Genomic DNA, 16,364 nt, shown 5'->3' with positions numbered 1-16,364 from the left:
TGAGAGAATCCTAATCTGACAAGGTCAATTTCTGTTATTTTGAATTTCTGTCTCAACGCTACCTATCAAACATATAAATGGCAAGAGGCGTACTCACTCGCAAATGCGCAGTAGAGACCCTCTCTGTCCCGCCCCCGCGTCAATATGTGATGACGGGGGCGTGACACAGAGGGAACCTGCGAACCTGTGAGTGAGGAAACCGCCGTCGCCACCGCTCCCCCCCCCCCAGGGTTGCCGCTACCGCTCCCCCCACCCACCCGGAGTCGCCGCCGCCACCCACCCTCCACCCGGCTTGGGTACCCGGCTTCACTATTCAAACCGCCGGAACGCAGCACACAGCTCATCTGAGCTGCCGTTGGCCTTCCTTAACTGCCTGTGTCCCGCCCTCGCCGACGTTACGTCACACGAGGGTGGAACACACGCAGAGAAGAAGGAAGGCCGACGGCAGCTCAGATGAGCTGTGTGCTGCGTTCCGGCGGTTTTGGATAGTGAAGCCAGGTACTCGGCCTGGGTGGAGGGGTGGCGGAGGGGACTCTGGGGGGGGGGGGGGGCGGCGGCGGCGGCGACTCCGGGGGGGAGGGGCCTTTCAACCCCCCCCCCCTTCCTTTACTAGTACGTTTTTACGGGCTCAACGGCTAGTTTTATATAACTGTACTTTTTCAAACAAAAAATGACATACTACCTCTTTTTAAGTAGGCCCTGCCCAATGATAAGCTTCAAGACAATCAACCTTGTCATCATTACAGGCAAATAACATAGTCCAAAAGTTAATAATAAGGTTCCTTTCCTTCATGTCCTAAAATAACAAACAGCGAAAACATGCAGGCATAGTTCACGGGATACGTTCCAAAGTGTATGAATGTGTGTGTGACTTTGACCTGGGGGAGAGGGGAAGGGTGGTTTGAATGGAGCAGTACCTAAATGTTCTGGAAAGAATAATAAAATCAAATCAAGTGTGACAATATATCAACTTTGTTGAAATTCATTTTCATTCATTCATTTATTAGGACTCATATATCAAGGTTTTGAAGAAATTCACCCAAGACAGTGTTCAGCAAGAATAAGTCGAACTTAGGCAATAGACAATTTCAGCACTAATAATATTCAAACAACAGTATATATAGTATGGGATAGTACATTACTCAAAAACTATGCGGGTGAAAGTGAGGGGTGTTCCAAATGACCAAGTCAAACAAGGAGAAAGAGCATCCAAGAGTTTATTTGCCAAAATATGCTGACCAGAAGACCCTACACGGGCCGTGTTTCGGCACAATGCCTTCCTCAGGGGTCGTAGTGATTCAGATAAAGTCAGTTTCGCAGAGTATATAAATGGGAAAAACCATTGAAATGCTGAAGCAATACATGCTGAAAAGCGTAGCAACCAGAGACGACTGGTTGCTACGCTTTGCAGCACATATTGCCCCAGTGCGTCAATGGTTTTTCCCCATTTACATACTCTGTGAAGCTGAGTTTATCTGAATCTCTACGACCCCTGAGGAAGGCATTGTGCCGAAACACGGCCCGTGTAGGGTCTTCGGGTCAGCATATTTTGGCAAATAAACTCTTGGATGCTCTTACTCCTTGTTTGACTTGGTCATTTGGAACGCCCCTCACTTTCACCCGCGTTGTTTTTGGTTGACTTTTTGTGGAAGTTGTGAGGACCCTCTTTTTTTCTTTGTTGTATAGTATGTTACTTACAACATCAACACAATACATAATAAGACATCTTAATAGACAGAATAAGGGGGGAAGGAAAGGTGGAACATATAGATACTATGTTACTCACTATGTTACTATATTACTATGTGACTATATTTGAAAGGTATTAATCTGCAAACGAACCTTTTCCGGAGATGGGAAGGCGGTAGAACTAGAGGACATGAATTGAGGTTGAAGGGGGGCAGACTCAGGAGTAATCTCAGGAAGTATTTTTCACAGAGAGGGTGGTGGATATATGGAATGCACCCCCCCCCCCGCCGTAACCCGTCCCTGATGAGGTAAGTCAAGAGATGACTTTTAAAATTCGGAGGGAGGGAGGGGCCTGGAACTCGAAGGGAGGAAGGGAGGGATGGACGACGACTCTGGAACTGGGAGGGAGGGAGAAGGGATCCTGTGGAACTCAGGTGGGGGGGCTGGAACTGGGAGGGAGGAAGGGAGGGAGGGGGGAGCGGGACGAGGAAGGAGGGACGGGGAGGGGGGAATGGCACTTTGCAATCAATAATTAGATTTTGGGTTGCTGTTTGGGCACTCGGTCTCTGAACGGTTCGCCATCACTAAGATAGAGTAACCGGAGTTACATAGAGAATAAGGGAACTAACTTAGATAAAGTTGCACGTGAAGTCAGAAAGTTGCATGAATATGATGTCAGCTAGGGTTTAAGAGTGGATAAGCAAGTTTTGCTACAGTATGTGCAGCCAGTGTTACTCCTTGTGTGTGTGTGACTAGCAAGTTAGTTACTTCTTCCATCTATGACAATATTTATTTATTTGGATTTTGCTCACACTTTTTTCAGTAGTAGCTCAATATGAGTTACAATTCAGGTAGACTAGGGGCTCTGTTTACAAAGGTGCACTAGTGTTTTTAGCGCTTGCTAACTGTATAGATGCCCACAATATTCCTATGGTTGTCTACATGTTAGCGCGTGCTACAAGCGCTAGTGTGCCTTTGAGGGACATAATTGAAAGGGGTGCCCAAGTTTTCCTGAGGATGTCCTCGCAGGACGTCCCGGCGAAGGGGCGGGGAAACTCGTATTATCGAAACAAGATGGGCGTCCATCTTTCGTTTCGATAATACGGTCAGGGATGCCCAAATCACAAAATTTAGGTCAACCTTAGAGATGGTTGTCCCCTGTTTTCGGCGATAATGGAAACCGAGGACGCTCATCTCAGAAACGACCAAATCCAAGCCATTTGGTCATGGGAGGAGCCAGCATTCGTAGTGCACTGGTCCCCCTGACATGCCAACACACCAACTGGGCACCCAAGGGAGCACTGCAGTGGACTTCAGAAATTGCTCCCAGGTGCATAGCTCCCTTACCTTGTGTGCTGAGCCCCCCAAGCCCCCCTCCCCAAAACTGTACACCACTACAATAGCCCTTAGGGGTGAAGGAGTGCACCTACATGTGGGTACAGTGGGTTTCTGGTGGGTTTTGAAGGGCTCACAGTTACCACAAGTGTAACAGGTAGGGGGGATGGGCCTGTGTCTGCCTGCCTGAAGTGCACTGCACCCACTAAAAACTGCTCCAGGGACCTGGATACTGCTGCGATGGACCTGAGTATGATATTTAAGGCTGGCATAGAGGCTGGAAAAAATATTTTTAAAATTTGTTTTGAGGGTGGGAAGGGGTTAGTGAGCACTGGGGGAGTAAGGGAAGGTCATCCCCGATTCCCTCCAGTGGTCATCTGGTCATTTAGGGCACATTTTTGTGGCTTGGTCGGAAGGAAAAAAGGACCAGGTAAAGTCGTCCGTTCGTCAGGGACGCCCTTCTTTTTTCAATTATCAGTCGAGGACGCCCATGTGTTAGGCACGCCCCAGTCCCACCTTCGTTACGTCTCTGACACACCCCCATGAACTTTGGTCGTTCCCACAACGGAAAGCAGTTGAGGGCGCCCAAAATCAGCTTTCGATTATGCCGATTTGGGCGACCCTGTGTGAAGGACGCCCATCTTGCAATTTGTGTCGAAAGATAGGCGTCCTTCACTTTTGAAAATAAGCCTGTTTGTAAACAGGGAGGTATTAATAAACAAATATTAAAAATACATATTAACTTTATTTAAATCATTACCCATGACTGGCTTAATTTTTTTCTAATCAAAAAATGTGGGGTGAATTTTATATATTGTGCTGAAAAAAACTAGCATGGTAAAAGAGATAGTCTATAAGCTATGCTTAAAGTTAGGCGTGGTTTATAGAATAGCGCTTATGCCCGGGAATGTGTATAAATGTTAGAAATGACCCTGTTCTGCCTATGACCATCCCATTTTCACACCCCCTTTTTGAAGTCATGTGTAAAATTTAGGCCTAGATCCCATGCCTAAATTTACATGCATTTATCTCAATTAAATGTAATTAGTGCAAATAATTGCTTGTTAAAAAGCCAATTTTTGGCACTCCCTATTCAATTAAAACGTGCACGCAAATTGGGAAAACGCCCAAATTTGCATGCACAGCTTTTAGCGACTTTTATAAAATTAGGGGTTTTATCAACAATAATTTAAGATACCATGTATGTGTTGACTGTTCTTTGTTCCACTAATAATCTTAGTTCACCATCAACCCTGATGGAAAAAAAAGTAAAAATTGTGTGTATAAGGGAGAATGACTCAAATAGAATTCCTCAAAATATGAGCCACCTCATGATTTATGGAAGGGATTGTCTTTCATCGGCAGTGATGTATGTTATAGTTTGTCCCTGTCAGAAACTGTACATTGGTAAGTAAGACACAGTGCTATATAAAGCAGCACTTGAACATCATTCAGCTATCTGTAGTGGAAAACCCAATGTTCCTTTAGTTGATCATTGGGCAGAAGTACAACATGATATCAATGATTTAAAATCTACAGTTATTGAACAGCTGACTTTAAATCAGGGTGAAGACTTAGTTCAACATCTGATCTAATGGGAACAAGACTATTTTATTTATTTATACTTGTATCGCATAATTATCTAAAAACGAGTTTTGGTTCAATGTAGCTCACATTTAACAGTTATTAGAGATTACATTGTCTTTCTATATTTATTTATTTATTGAGACAAAAGCCTCAGGGCTTAAAGTCAGAAACATAATATTTGAGCCATTTTCTCTTTTATACACGCAATTTTTAATTTTATTTTCAACACAGTTTAACATTAGTGGTGCAACACAGGACAGTCAGCACATACTGTATATATTATTATTTTTTAAAAATTTTATAAACAGTTTCCTTGATTTAATTTTTTAAAATCTACTCAGGTATAGTAAAATAACCCCGGCTTTTGGCAGGGTTTATTTTACCATCATTTTATGGTCATAACACAACTTGCAGTGTGCATCTGCTGCACACTGAAGGACACGTTATAGTTACTACATAGTAATGAGCTGCTTTATATGCATTTGCATCTCATTACTATATAGTTTGCAGTGACCTAGATATCACTGCTTTAGGGTATGACAAGCTGTGTTAGAGCCCTTAAAGCCCTAACCCAGCTTAATAATGCAATTTACGACCCTAAGGCAGTTTGATAACTTCTTCCCTAAGACTCTTATGCAGGTTCCAGCTGAATACTGGCTGGGAAGCAAGAAAGCCTGGTCACACCAAAGTTGGTCAAAGTCAGAGACAAGTTATTGTTATACCCTTGATGCAGGCAAATGCCAAAATATGGCTGTGTCTGGTCTTGTGTCTAAGAATTATTTCAACAATAAAGTTGCCTTTTACCATATTGGTGTTTTGCTTTTCTTGTCCTCTTCTGTGACTTGTTGTCTCTGAATATCGGCTGGGACCTGCATAAGGGGATATGTCCCTCCCATTTCTGAAACCAACCCCCTCCCAACAAGATGCGACTCCCAAAAGAGTTGTACCCATCATGACCTGAACCCCCAACAGGACTTGACCCCCAATATGGCATGATCCCTCTCCCAACCCCACTTACTCTCACTGCCACAAGAAGGCACCTCAATATGACTTGACACCCCCATTATGAGTGGACCCACTCCAGAAATGCCTCAGAAAAGGCCCCCTCTTCCACACCCCTGGTGGTATAGTGGTCCTCCGGACAGATGCAAAGCCTACTCACTCCTGCCCCTAGAGGCTCTGGATAAAAAATGGCTATGTGACTTCTAGCAGTAGTCTCACAGAACTCTGGACATGGTCTTTTACCTCTTAAACTACACATCGTTACTCAGTCTCACATTACAGACCTTATGCCTCTATCTTGGAAAAAAGTGGTGGTCAGGTCTCTTTTGAAAACGCCTTTTCTTGAGCTCTCTCTTCCACAGAGTTACCGACCGGTCTCAAATTTACCTATGGTGTCAAAGATAACTGAACGAATTGTCTTTGGCCAACTATGTGCCTGTGTTGATCATTCTCGACAAATGAGCTTTAGATCTCACCACAGTACAGAATCTACAATCACTGCTCTTCTTAGTCAGCTTTTTTTGACACCGGTGATATTATTCTTTTAGTTTCCCTGGATTTGTCAGCTGCTTTTGATCTTATTGATCATTCTCTGATTCTGTCTAGTCTTAAGGCTCTAAGGGGTCCTTTTACCGAGATGTCATAAAAAGAGCCCTGCGCTAGCACTGGGGGTCCTTTTTGCTGCCTACTGCGGCTCTTTCTACCGCAGCAGGTAAAAAAGCCAAAAAATGGGCTCCAGTGCTAACCTATTGATTACCGCCGGGTTAGTGGCACGCTGGAAAATAGCTATTTTCCGTAGCGCGGCAAATGGCACGCGCCGGGGCTGGAACTACTGTTGCCACCCACGTTCGGCTGTCAGTAGTTCTAGATTACCGTGCGGTAAACCCACGTTGGGCATACTGACAATCTGTAAAAGGGACCCTAAGTGTTTTTTGGCACAGTTTTTTCTTAATTTGTATCATATTTAACTGATCACACTTACTCAGTTTCCTGTCCTACATCCGTGTCTGAAGCTATTTCTTTGCACTGTGGTGTACCACAGGGTTCGATTTTGTCCCCGCTTCTTTTTAACATTTTTCTTAGCCCTCTGGCTACTTTGACACAAGATTTTAATGTGAAATTCTTTATTTATGCTGATGATATTCTGCTCATCACAAATTTTCCAGTTAGCCCTGATATCAGTCCACTTCAGACATGTCTCTTTGATCTATCAAAATGGTTGACTGACCATAAATTAGTCTTTAATCCCTTTAAGATAGCTGCATGTTGGATTACTGGTCCACTTTCTAGCCCAACCTTTATTTCTACACTTTTTAATTTAACTAGTCCAACAGTTGATTTGTTCCACTACCTTGGGCTGCTAATAGATTCTAAACTCTTTTGAAAGGCAGATTTCTTAAGTTCTAAAATTGTGCTTTCTTTCCCTTTGTAGACTTTGTTCTATCTTTGGGTTTCCAGATTTTTCTCTTCTTCATTCACTAGTTCACGCTTTTTTAATCTCAAGATTGGACCACTGTAATACTATCTATACTGGTGTCATTTCCCAGCAGCGGAGCTGTTTACACACTGTTTTCTGACCAAGGCCATGAGATCTGACTAGGTTTCCCCTATACAAGCCAAGTTGCATTGGCTTCCTGTTTGGTTATCAGGTTTGGTTCAAGATTCTTTGTTTGGCTTATACCCCCAGATTCTATATAGCATGCCTAGAGATCTGCGCTGATTCTATAACAATGCACATAACTTTATAAGCCTAACAAGCTAATGAGCTCTGATAACAGCACACAGCAAGCAATAATGAGCACTAATTGGCACTGATTAGAATTTATGCACACAACCCGATAAGCATATTCTGTAATGAAGTGCGCCAAACTTCTTACATGTGCAAGCAAAAAGGGGTATGGTTATGGGCGGGGAAATGGGCATTTCGTGGGCATTCTGAAATTTACACACATAGTTATAGACCAATGATGGCGAACCTATGGCACGCGTGCCTGAGAGGGCACGCGCGCTGTCGCCTCAGCCAGAGTCGCCTCCCAGTTCCAGGGTCCCCCCTCCCCTCTCCCTCCAAGTTCCAGAGTCGTTGTCCCTTCCTTTCTTCGAGTTCCAGGCCCCCTCCCTCCCTCCAAATTTTAAAAGTCATCTCTTGACTTACCTCGTCGGGGACGGGTTACGGCGGCTGGCAGCAGCGCTAAAATGCGTGCAGGCTCGGCTCTTCTCTCTCTCTCTGAGCTCTGGTCCCGCCCTTGCGGAAACAGGAAATGAGGGCGGGACCAGAGCTCAGAGAGAGAGAGAGAAGGGCCGAGCCTGCCCACATTTTTGCGCTGCTGCCAGCCGCCGTAACCCGTCCCTGACGAGGTAACTCAAGAGATGACTTTTAAAATTCGGAGGGAGGGAGGGGGCCTGGAACTCGAAGGGAGGGTGGGATGACAACTCTGGAACTCAGAGGGAGGGGGGATCCTGTGGAACTGGGAGGGGACCCTGGAACTCAGGGGGTCCTGGAACTGGGAGGGAGGGAAGGAGAGGGCATGGAACTCGGAGGGAGGTGGAGGGGGGGTGAGGGAGGGGGGCTGAGGGAGGGGGAACAGAGGAGGGGGGCCCTGGAACTCGGGGGGAGGGAGGACCCTGGAACTTGGAGGGAGGGAAGGGACCTGGAACTCGGGGGGGGGGGGGGGGGGGGGGGGGAATGGCACTGTCACGTTTACAAAGCTGGAAACAGGTTTGTGAGCCCTTGGGCTACTGCCGAGGCGCGGCAGTGGCAGGCAAAACCACCCCACACCATAAGCAAGGCAGAACAGACATACCGGCAAATCCAGGCTAGGTCTCTAGGCAGACAGCCAGCAAGCAGAAGACAGGTCCAGGCAAAAGTTCAAAAGGCAGGCGGCAAGCAAAGCACAGTCCAGGTCCAGGCAAGGGTCAAAAGGCAGGCGGCAAGCAAAGCACAGTCCAGGTCCAGGCAAGGGTCAAAAGGCAGGAAACCAGCAAAAACAGAATCAGGTCCAGACAAAGTCTCTCAGGCAGAAGTGCACAAGCACCCACATACCAGGGCCTAAGACGCAATGCAAAGGCAAAGCCAAAGAGTTTCAAAATGGCTAATAAGCCCAGCAACCGGTGAGACTCAGCTACAGCAATCACCAGGTAGCTACGGTGGCTGTGTAGGTTCAATCCAAGCAAGCAAGTCTGGCAGCCCGGAAGATCTGGACCGGACCGGCCTGAAATCTGGAACGGGTGATGGTCCATAGCAGCCACCCGTTCTGGCCACCAGAAGGCGAGGAAAGCACAGACGTAACAGGCACTTTGCAATAAATAATTAGATTTTGGGTTGCTGTTTGGGCACTTGGTCTCTGAAAGGTTCGCCATCACTGTATAGACTATGACCCAGCGCGTGTAAACCTACACACTGGGATTTACGCTATGTTTCTGTTGATGTAAATGGATGCACGTACTTTTAGGCACTGAGATACCAACTAAGTTTATTCTATAATCGGTGCCGATCATACGATTAGTTGGCACTGATTTCAGCGCCAATATTTTAGGCGCCAAATCTGGAATCTTCACCTTAAGGTCCTACATCTTGGTTTGCCTCCATATCTCTCCCGCATTATAGTATCGTGTACACCTAATCGTCTTTTCCACTCTTTGGATGCTTATCAATTGATCCTTCTTTCTCCTAAACAGGGCTACTGTGAGTCCACCAGGCCTTTTATTTTCTTGCCCTAAAATTGTGGAATGACCTCCCTCAATCTATTTGGTCGGAGTAGTCATTCCCAAAGTTTAAGAACCACTTGAAAACTTAGGGGCCCTTTTACCAAACTGTGGGAAAAAGGGTCCTGCGCTGGTGGCAGGGGCCGTTTTTCCCACTCACCAGGGACCTTTCATCACAGCGGGTAAAAAGACCCCAGGCACACATGGCCATGAGGTGGGAGCCCTTACCGCCACCCACTGAGGTGACAATAAGGGCTCCTGTGCTAATGTGGCGATGCCCGATTACCACCAGGTTACTGCTGGACAAGCCATTTCTGGGGGTTTTCCTTTCCCCCCAGAAATGGCGTGCGATCGGGGTGGGACTATCACCAGCAGCGGTAGTCTCGAAAGAACGAGTGGTAAGCCCATGTTGGGCTTACCGCCGCTCGGTAAAAGGGCCCCTCGTTTCTTTAATATGTTATTTGGATCAGCCTGATACACGGTGGCTATATTATTTAGGTTTAATTTGATGTGTCCGTCCTAATTTCTTGGATTGTGTGAGTCTATCCTATTTTAATGGTGTTCTTTTTTCTGTTTATTATATTTTATTTTATTGTTGTGAACTGCTGGGACCTGCTGTTCAGAAACAGCAGTATATTAAGCACCAAATAAACATGAGTGGAGGAGCGATTAGAGCACCCGTCTTGACATCCAGAGGTGGCCAGTTCAAATCCTGCTGGTGCTCCTTGTGATCTTGGAGAAGTCACTTAACCCTCCATTGTCTCAGGTACAAAATTAGAATGTGAGCCCAACGGGGGAAATACCTAGTGTGTACTCGGATGTAGCTCAACTGAAGCTACTACTGAAAAAAAAGGTGTGAGCAAAATCCAAATAAATAAACATGAGGAAAAAGCCTTTGCAAAATGATCTCCTATGACTCTTCCCATCGTTTCCATGACTAAGTGTTGCCGTGTCATTTATTTAGTCAGCAAAGCTAAACAAATTCATCCCAATATATAAGAAAGGAAGAGGTGAGAAGCTTGGCCACAAATGGATTACCTCATTCAAAGGAAATGCTGCTCCCCACAATGATACAGGCTACCTGTACGTAAGTTTCTCAGAGCTTGCCAATCAGAATACCCCTCGTTTAAAATATGTTGATTATGACCTTGGATGGATGGCAGAAATCCAAGTGGCTACTACACTCACTTGCTTCAAGCATAGTAAATGAAGGGAACAGGCAGTGAATCATCTCTGAAGAGACACTTACTCAACTCCTTTTCTTAAAAATAAAATGACTTGTTATGTCTGCTAGGTGTACCTGCCCACAGTTAGTCATAGGATTCTCGATTCTTTAGCCTTAAGCTACTGTTTTGTGAAGCAAAGCATTCTTCCCTTATGGAGGATAGCTTGCCTGAACACCACGGCAATTACCTTAAGAATGCTTAAGCTTAAACAAAACAAAATTTAAAAAAAAAAAAAAGATGGATGCTTATTATTTGACATACCCTATGGCTCTGGTGTTTGTGATTCTTAGTTAAAAGGGAAAAAAAAGTCATAAATGTCAGTACGAAACTGATTTTATAATAGGAAGGAGTCTATTTTATAAAGACATCTGAAGGTCATTTACAAAGAGCATTGAGGGGTTCACAGTTACCCTATTTAAAAAAAAAAAGGATCTGTTAAATGCAGAGCCTTTTGTAAAATACTGTAAGGATGTGCAGGAGTGCATGTGTATTTGTCAGCACATCAAGTGGAAGCAGCAATTTAAAAAAAAATTGCATATGGAAAATAATAAGCGTCTCTCAAGAGTGTGTGGGAGCAGCTTCAGAGGAAGACATTTGTAGCTCTGAAGCCTCAAGAAGTAGCTGTAGGTGTTGCATTTTTTCTTAAATTTCCCTGTCACTGTATTCTGACATAATCAGGATTCTGAATATATCTTCTGGAATCCTATGCATTTGGAGTAGAGGAGTGTGGTAGCCGTGTTAGTCCACTCTTAAGGTTATCAATAGAAATCAAACAAAATAAAACATGGAAAAGAAAATAAGATGATACCTTTTTTATTGGACATAACTTAATACATTTCTTGATTAGCTTTCGAAGGTCGCCCTTCTTCGTCAGATCGGAAATAAGCAAATGTGCTAGCTGACAGTGTATATAAGTGAAAACATTCAAGCATTACTCACCTATCCACACCCATCCTGTTAGAATATCAATGATATGCTTTGATGTCCCCATGCATACCTCCGACCCACCCCCATCCTCCCACCCTGTCAGACTGTCATAGTAATGCTTGAATGTTTTCACTTATATACACTGTCAGCTAGCACATTTGCTTATTTCCGATCTGACGAAGAAGGGCAACCTTCGAAAGCTAATCAAGAAATGTATTAAGTTATGTCCAATAAAAAAGGTATCATCTTATTTTCTTTTCCATGTTTTATTTTGTTTGATTTCTATTGATATACATTTGGAGAAATTTCTTCTGGAATGTGGGAAATTATCACATTCTGGGGTCTTTTTACTAAGCTACAGTAAAACATGGTCTTAGTGAGCCCTTATCTCCTGGATTCTATATAGTGCACCTACAGATCCTTGCCAAAATCCAGGCATATTCTACAACAACGCGTGCAACTTAATTGGCTTAACATGCTAATCAGCGTTGATAACAGCTCTTAACAAGCAATACTGAGCACTAATTGGCAATAATTAGAATTTACACACACAACTCGCTAAGCGCATTCTGCTGTGCAGTGTGCCTAACTTCTAACGTGCGCAGGCAAAACCGGGCATGGTTATGGGCGTGGAAATGGGCATTTTGTGGGCATTCCAAAATTTGCATGCGTACTTATAGAATGGCCCAGTGCGCCTATATCTACGTGCCGGGATTTATGCCACATTTTCACTGGTGTAAATGGATGTGAGTAGTTTTAGGTGCTGTGATATCAACGCCAATTTTTTCAGGCGCCATATATAGAATCTCCCCCTGCGTGGTAAGGCCATTTTTACCACAGCCAGAAAATGGCTGATTTTCCTTTTTCCCCCAGTTAATGGCCATGCACTAACGTTAACTTAATATAAACTCTGGAAACTCTTAATAATGTAAGCATGAAAATACGCAGGAGGAAAAAGCCTCAAGAAGCTCCTCTTCTGCTTACAATAGCAATAAGAGGGCTAGGACTTCTTCATCACGGGCAAATAAAACCTCCTGGTTAAATTCGCTTGCCTTATTTTCGCCAAATTTTAACAACAGCTATTTCACAAAGTACTTAGCTTAAAGAAGCAAGCCTCTCTCCTGTCTCTTGCCGTTATCTTGACCGTGGTCAACGTTGGCCCCCGTTTCGCCACTGCTGCTTCAGATCCACTGGTCCACTCCTTGAAAGTCCGTTCAATATGCCATTATTAAGAGTTTCCAGAGTTTATATTAAGTTGATTTCGTAGGGGAGGAGACTTGTTCCCTTATAGAAGTTTAGTTCATGCACTAAATGTTGCCATTAGTACCCGGCCATTAACAAAAATTAGCATGTAAGCCTTTACTGCCACCCACTTTGCAGGCAGTAAGGGCTCGCGCACTAATCCCGCTCCAATCAGTTAGCATGCGGTAATATGGCTGTGCTAACTGATTTACGGTGTCAGACCCACTCTCCGCCCCCTCCATGAAAAATTCAGGATTTTTTAAAGTACGTTGGGATTTTTATTTATCTATTTATTCATTTATTTAAGGTATTTATACCCCACCTTTTCCCACAAGATGCAGGCTCAAATTGGCTTACAAGTGACTGAAAAGGCTACTGCCAATCCAGTGAACATACAAATACAATATTAAACAGATAAGTAATCAGAGTAGAGAGAAAGAAAAAGAGAAGAGATAAAGGAGTCCAAAATGGTCCAAGCAAATGCTGTTAAACATCCGTGCAAGCTCCAAAGGTTGAGGAGGTGTTGACTCGTTGTGATAGATAGCAGCAACCGTCCACTCCGATCCCCAAGACAGGGAGAGCTGCAAATCCATCTCTCTCTCATAATCTTCGTTAGGAAACAGCCGGCTATGCAGGCCAATGGCTGGGATCGGCGGTCTAAAAGGAAGCAATACCATCACATCGTGCAGCTTTGTCCGAAAAGTCTCCCCAACGCGAAGCAGGCTGCGATGCCCAGCAGCCGGTAACAAGCAGCGCAGGAGACGATCGCGGACTGGAGGCCAAGCCGAGACGCCAGCGGCCCGAATGAAAGGCTGGAGGAGAATTGGGCCAAATGGATACCAGGGACGTGCAGAACAATAGCCAAACAAGCTCCCTGCATTGTGGTGAGCAGGTCTTCGCTCTCCGGCACTGACGATGCGATCGGGCTGTCAGCCGGCCCACCGATATGCCGGTGATGAGCAATGACGGCCAGTGCTCCCCTTTGATATTTCGGACCAAAACAGGTGATAAGGAGAAAATCAGATCTCCGCAGCAACGAAGGAAGCCAGCGCAAACAAAATCGGGCCAATATACAGCCAAACAACGGTTTAGCTCCGAGATGGCATCTGGAACTAACGGTTCTTAAGCCCGTTAATCAGCGGCCATTTTGGTTTTTACCACAGAATGCCTCAATGTGTCTTGCGGTAAGTCTTTTTAAACTGCGGTAATTGCACACAAGCGCTTATCACAGCTTAGTAAAAGACTTCTCTTTTAGGAGGGACAGATTGAGTCCACTGTTGTTAATAATATGAATTAAGCTCCAATTTGCTTCCTTTTCTGGTTTCCTCAATAACATCTTCTGCTCCTCTTGATGTGGGCTTTTTCTGTTGGCAATGACCTTGTTATTATTTCTTTTATTGCTCAGTTTTATCCTTATTAAATCTGGAAGAATATTTCAAAAATTTAATAAAATAAAATAGTTGCTCCCAACATCCACAAACCCTCTCACATTCCTGATCCTCTCCTATGCCTGTCTAGATCCTCTGGAACCCTGCCCCTACAGGCACGACTCTAAACCCCTCTGGACATCCCCAACATCAACTCTGAACTCCCCCCTCCCCCCATTGAGAGTATTGGATCCTGCCCCCACACTTCCGAGCCCTCATCCTAGCTCTTACTGGAGGATCAGGGATGATCCCCAGCTGCTCCTGCTCCAACTGGCTCTGGATTCAATGTGGCACCTTTGACCTGGGTCAAGCTGCCAAATAAGAGCATTTAAAAATTGGGGTGGTACTATCAACCTGTGCATCTTCCCCTTCAAATTGGAACTTAACTGTGCCTCAGGGCAGATGTACAAGCTGACAGAGAAAATGTTTGTTTTAGGTATGTGGGGCGTCCACGTCTGTATCTTTGGCACACCCAAACTATACCCTGCCATGTTCCCTTGAAATCTCTATGTCCTGGGATTCTACATGTGCAAACAGTGGCTTTCCAAAATCCTTATTTGCATGTATAAATGCTGCCCTTTACATTTACGATTAGTTGCTTCCAAAATGACCTCCCTAGGCATCTAAGTAAAAAACAAAATGCAGGTGTAAATGGATTTGCATACAATGCAAGCAATCATGTATATTTCATAAAATTTGTTACTGCCCAGTTTCCACTTCGAGTACAACTACTGTAAAAGTACATGCCAGCCTGTAACGTATGTACTTTTAGGTGTGACCCAAAAGGCTGATGATGAGAAACCCTGTGGGAGTTTCTGCCTTGAGCCCTTGACCAGAGGGAGGCTGTCCAGAGGAACCTAGATGTTACTTCCTGGCAGAAGGAGAAGACATCACACAGTGTATGCTACTCTTGGCACAGGGGTAAAATGGGTGCTTTTTCATATTTCTTTTTGTAATGGCCATATACTAATTTCACAATTAGTGCATGGTCATTACCTTGGGAGCCCTTGCTGTCACCTATTGAGTAGGTGGTAAGGAATCCTGCACTAAGCAGGCAGCATGTGGCAATGTACCCGTGCAACCTGACTAGCACAGGGCACACCTACTCTGTCCCCAGACACCTCCCGCACCCAAAAACAAAAATAATTTTTTAATGCAGCAGCGGCGTGCGCTGATGGCCAAACTACTGCAGGAAACCTCAGTGCGTCATGTGGCAGCACTAATGCAGCTTAGTAAAAGGGCCCCTAAATTTGGCAGATTAGAATATCTGTTTGTGTGTGTATGTTTTGACTTCTTTTATATTTTTAGTGATGTTTTTGCTGTTTGTTTATTGTATTTAAGCTGTTAATTATGATTTATGTTGATGCTCAGGTTGGACGTGGAATATTGAGTTAAATAAATCAAATCAAATCCTCCAAGGCTGGTCATTTGCTGAAGAAAATAGCTGCAAAATTGAAAATATTTGCAAGCAAGCAGCAGACTTTTATTCTAATGGACAGACGTATGGTATGGTGACAACCTCTCTTAACATTCCACTGTATGTTTTCTGACAAATTAAATCTCGGCGCTTGCTGTGTTTTATTTTGCCCACCTTTTGTTACAAGTCCTCTAGCTGGAGTGCTTTATTCATTGCAAAATTAAATATTTGCAATTTAGCTCGTTTGCTGCTGCTGGCACTTTGTACTCTAGAAATACAAGTTGAATGAGATTTTAAACCCTGCTGTCTTCTTTTGCTCTTCTTTTCTTGTTAAAGCTAATCCAGCACATAACTGTGCCCTCTTTCTGTCAGGGAAACAAACACTATGGCATTAAATCAAGAAGTCTATTCACTATAATAAATTTTCCATTCAAAATCAGCTCGCCTAGCTGAGTCTTATAGAAATGTTGCTTTATTGGGAAGCGCTTGGCTTAGGGATACTCAGCATGGATCCTGAAAAAAAAGAAAGTGTCTTACGGACCCCCAGATATTCTTATATTAGTTCACTGCACAGTCATGTTAAAACACCACCACCAGTCTCTTACTGGTCCTTTTACTAAGCTGCAGTGAAAAGTGGCCTTAGCATGCATTTATGCAAATCTTTCCCTTGTGCTAAGGCCATTTTTACCACAGCCATAAAAGGGCTGATTTTGTTTTAATTTTTTGTGTTAATAGCTATGTGCCAATGTTGCCATTAGTGCCATTTTTAAAATTTACCGCATGAGCAGTTACTGCCACCACTGTTCTTCC

General features: G+C 44.3%; 1 protein-coding gene across 7 annotated transcripts in view; it reads right to left on the bottom strand.

Moving 5' to 3' along the window:
- The window catches only part of LOC115478872 (schwannomin-interacting protein 1), a 694,349-nt gene that overhangs the window by 74,235 nt on the left and 603,750 nt on the right, over positions 1–16,364 (bottom strand). The gene's annotated exons all lie outside the window — the stretch shown is intronic.

This window comes from Microcaecilia unicolor, chromosome 10 (assembly GCF_901765095.1).
Source record: "Microcaecilia unicolor chromosome 10, aMicUni1.1, whole genome shotgun sequence".
Lineage (NCBI taxonomy): Eukaryota > Metazoa > Chordata > Amphibia > Gymnophiona > Siphonopidae > Microcaecilia > Microcaecilia unicolor.
The sequence above is the reverse complement of the archived record's forward strand: the minus strand, read 5'-3'. Positions and strand labels throughout refer to the sequence as shown.